The 5,000-nt window shown below is 38.9% G+C and overlaps 1 protein-coding gene across 1 annotated transcript in view; it reads left to right on the top strand.

The window, feature by feature from the left end:
• The window catches only part of LOC125032881 (dipeptidase 1-like), a 49,874-nt gene that overhangs the window by 34,526 nt on the left and 10,348 nt on the right, over positions 1–5,000 (top strand). The gene's annotated exons all lie outside the window — the stretch shown is intronic.

Genomic DNA, 5,000 nt, shown 5'->3' with positions numbered 1-5,000 from the left:
ACACACACACACACACACACACACACACACACACACACACACACACACACACACAGACACACACACTCACACACACACACACTCACATTCACACACACACACACATACACAGGAAGGTAGATTGACAGGCAGACCGATTGGCAGACAGACAGATAGACACACAGACAGGCAGACAGACAAACAGACAGACAGATAGATATACAGACAGATATACAGATAGACAGACAGACAGGCAGATATACAGACAGACAGATAGACAGAGACACAGACAGACAAAGAGACAGGTAAAGAGAAAGGTGTAAAGATTACTCTCTCGCCACTTTGTCGTCGCCTCGCCAATGGTCGCCTCGCTCAATCGGTGGAAATTGAATAAAAATGACAAATGAAAGAACAAGTGAATAACGGGTTAGAATGCCATTTATTTATTGCATCAAGAGCATTTGTCGGTCGAACTGTGGACGGGAATGCGGTCGATTTTTTTTTTTTTTTTTTTTGTGTGTTAGTGGTGGATGAAGATCTGCTTTCCTTCACACAAACCTTCGTTAGGCTTGTTGTTTAGAATAATCTCTTTACTGGGTATTTTGTCGTTGTTTTTGTTTTGTCCCCTATTTTCCTCTTGTTGTTCCTTTTCTTTTTGATTCAAATGCAGCGAAAGCAATTGTTTACCCAAGTAGGAGGTTCCTGATAGACCAGTGGAACTGAATGCAAATCCCTTGCAATGAGGCATGAATTGCGATGCTACATTTGATCTGCACATCAGCCGTTTGTTTCCAAGGCTGTTGTTTATGCATGTTGGCAAGAGCCGTCTTTTATAAAGATGAGAAAAGTGTTTTTTTATCTCTCATATTGTTAGCGAAAATGACCGAGTTACGTTACAGCTGAAAGGAATTTCAAAATCCAGGAAGATACCTTAAAATATATGTATATATACATGTCTATTTTTTTTCCGTACTGAAGTAATAATGTAACAGAAAAAACCGCTTTGTGAAGAGAAAGGGAAAAACCTAGATTAACAGGGTAATTGAAGAACAATCTTCAGTGAAAAGAATAGCGTTTGAATGTACAGCATATGCTAGGCTTATGTGAAGCTGTTTCGAATTATAAGCACAACACACACACACACAAACATAAACCCACCCACACCCACACCCACACCCACACCCACACACACACACACACACACACACACACACACACACACACACACACACACACACACACACACACACACACACCATGCGCAATATCTAGCTTCAAATGCTTCTAGATACGGGACTATAAGCATTCAATAAATACTAGAAGGGAGGGAATTCGGTAATGAAAACAGTCAATATGTTCCTGTTTTATATGTTTTTAATTCCTTCTTTTAATAGAGGGGCCATGTACACCCCGGAGTGCAATAGGATCCTTTAATTAATTATCGGATTAGTGTTTTTTACAGGTAGCAAGACGATTTACCGTATTGGAAAGTAAAATTCGTTAGTTACCTTTCCCAATTTTTAAATAAGAGGATCGAGGTGTAAATCTAGTGCAATGAAACGTTCATTTAGAGATTAATTAGGAGATTAAGAGATTAATTAAAGGGTACACAGTAAACACACAGTACCACTTACGTTCAATTATAAACAAATCCATTCGATAATAGTATGGAAAAGGACATTGCATGAAGTGTAATAGCTAGGAAAGTCTTGTATGTGCAATATCATGGTTCTCCCCTGCCTTCTAACTCAAGGGAGGGGCTCAATTTGCCTATAAGGAACGCGTAAAAAAAAAAAAAAAAAAAAAAAAAAGGGGAGAAAATACAATTGTAATTTTGAATGTTAATGACAGATTTTTTTTTTTTTTTTTCGTGTGATATGGAAAGACAGATTACTTAATTTGTGAAGCTGAAAGAAAAAAGGGGTTAAGTAAAAAAAAAAAAAAAAAAAAAAAAGGCACGTCTTTGATTGATTCTCTGGGAACCCTGAGGATTTTTTTTTTTTTTTTTGATTAAGTAGCTAAGTTGGATTGATATAAACCGTCTGAATGTGCTGGACGAAGGTGTAAATCAATGCAAAAGTAGAAAAAAAAAAGCTTGAAAGAATCTAAATCTATCGACAAGAAGAGAAGCACCATTAGCCACTTGCCCATCGGTATGCCCCGCCCAAAGGACATGATTACACTTCCTCTTTGTGGAGAAAGGTAGCTAAGGATTTCTTGTGCACCTTCTTCGAAGGTATCGGGCACCGTAATAATAATCAAGGTTAGAGAAAAAAAATAACACTTTAAAATGAATACAAATATCAAATACACCGTTCTTCTTTTGACAGTGTCCATTCGGTTATGACAAATCACAAAAAAATACGGGCAGGCACAAAAAAAATTGCCTCGCTTTGAACACAGGGACACGAGCGGTTCATTGCCAAGTCTTGCTTTACATTTAGTGAAAATAATTTCGAAGGCTAAATCAAATATATGATTATATAATTCCATGAATTTGTAAAAGATACCTACATGTCATTGCGCCTGAGGCCTTGGTCAGAGCCGAACAAACTTCGCAGAAATAACCTCAAGTTGCATAAACTTTGGGAGCATCCGACTCTAGTTAACTAATTTCAAAACAAACAAATCATACAGTGTCCGTGAATAACAAATCTCTAGCTAGAATACCATTGATTTGGTGGAAATGTCTGTTCAGAATACAGTTAGGAAGCAAGAAATAGATGAGTGATACAGAAATGTTCATGCTGAAAGCACAGCAGAAATCCCCGCCACACCAGTGCACACCAATCAACAAGGGATATGCCCGGAAGCACAATCACAAACGCTATCCGCAACATATATATGTATCTATATATGTGTGTGTGTGTGTGTGTGTGTGTGTGTGTGTGTGTGTGTGTGTGTGGGTGTGTGTGTGTGTGTGTGTGTGTGTGTACTATGTGTGTGTGGTGTGTGTACAGTATAAATGTATATGCAAATGTATATATGCTTTTCTCATTCTTCTCCTCCGTCTGCTGGTTTCAATCTACTGGCAATAGATATTACGAAAACTCGTGTCTGTGTTTATACACCAAAACCTGCATTATGTACGTGAGTTTACTGCTTTGCCTTTGCCTTTCCGTAAGAACTATTAATACCATGATTGTGAAACACGTGACTGTCACTGCTCTTACATTTTCCTCTTCGAAGCCAAGAGGCAAATGAAATGATGTTTTACTCATTTCCTTTCTGTTTCCTCCCCTCAGCGTCCTTGCGATTGCAGACCTAAATTTGCACCAGAACAGATTAAGTAAAATATTGTGGTCTGTAATGTTGTTGGCAGATTCAGGGAAGTTAAATGAATCAGGGTTTGAAATTATCATATTGCAATCTGCTTTCCGAAATAACGTTAAGAATTGTAGTTACAGGATAAAGCAGGTGATATCAGCGAAATAATTTTATTTTTTTCAATATATATGTGCGTGTGTGTTTGTGTGTACTCTCTCTCTCTCTCTCTCTCTCTCTCTCTCTCTCTCTCTCTCTCTCTCTCTCTCTCTCTCTCTCTCTCTCTCTCTCTCTCTCTCTCTCTCTCTCTCTCTCTCTCTCTCTCTCTCTCTCTCTCTCTTTCTCTGTCTCTCTTCAACCTCCTTTCCTTTTCTTTTTGTTTTGTTCTTTACTAGAATTGTGTGACACAGATTTGAAAAAAAAGAACATTAATTGCATGAAAACCAAATACTACCGTTTTCTGCATTAAAGTGTGTATGAGCCTAAAATAAAAAAAATCCCCTAAGTTCATTCTCTAATGTGATAAAATACAAAAACCGTTTTGAGTCAAGCTCCTCGCCAATAGGTAAAACCTAAACGGACATTCTATATATTAACCGGATTATTTAGCATACAAACACACACACACACACACACACACACACACACACACACACACACACACACACACACACACACACACACACACACACACACACACACACACACACACACACACACACACACACGCACACGCACACACAGTAAGCACAAGAGCTGAATCAGGTCGACGGAGGGGAGCCAATTACCAGTTCTCGGGACATTACTCGTGGCACGAATGGTATTTCTTGCAGAGTATTTCTGGAGCATTACACACCCTACAATTATCGGTCACTTGATAAAAGAACATCTGAACATAAAACGATACTAGGCATAGTATTAACCACTCTAGGACAAGTGACTGCAATTGTAGGTATGAAAACGTGACGTAAAAAATAAAATCGTCGACTTTTCCTGGATCACTTGATCTCAGCTTCCTTCCCTTGATCTAATTTCGTCCTTAAGGCATTTCTATTGTATATATTCTTAGGAAAATGACCTTCGAATATCCGTTTCAATTACGTCTGATGAGGAGTCTCGTCTCGGTCGAGGAGACATGGCTGAGTGTTTTCCTTCACCATCGCATCCGTGTTTCATTGCAAAACAGAATATATAAAATGGACCCACTGGAATGCATGCAAAATGTCGTGATAAATGTCCCTCGCAAATTCTACATCACTCAGCTATTTCGCTGAAATATTACACGAGAGAAATACTTACAACACACAGTAAATTTGCATATATTATAAACGAGGTCTAATTATCAACAAAACTTTAATATTTCTTTTTATACAAAGCGGCGGAAGAATTTTTGCATAAAAGCTCATAAAATAAATAGAGATAGTGGGAGGTTTTAGGCGAGGGGGGGGGGGGGAGATGGGCGCAGAGTCTGCGAAGGAGATGGAACGGACGACCCCCCCCCCCCTCTCTATCTATCTATCTATTCAACCTACCTATCTCCATCTACACATACATACATATGTACAGACACAGACACAAACACACACACACACACACACACACACACACACACACACACACACACACACACACACACACACACACACACACACACACACACACACAAAGACACACACACACACACATTTATATGCGTGTGTGTGCGTCTGTCTGTGTGTGTGTGTGTGTGTGTGTGTACAAGTATATACATATACTTG

Source organism: Penaeus chinensis, chromosome 15, assembly GCF_019202785.1.
Source record: "Penaeus chinensis breed Huanghai No. 1 chromosome 15, ASM1920278v2, whole genome shotgun sequence".
NCBI lineage: Eukaryota > Metazoa > Arthropoda > Malacostraca > Decapoda > Penaeidae > Penaeus > Penaeus chinensis.
This window is presented reverse-complemented; position numbering and strand designations above follow the sequence as displayed.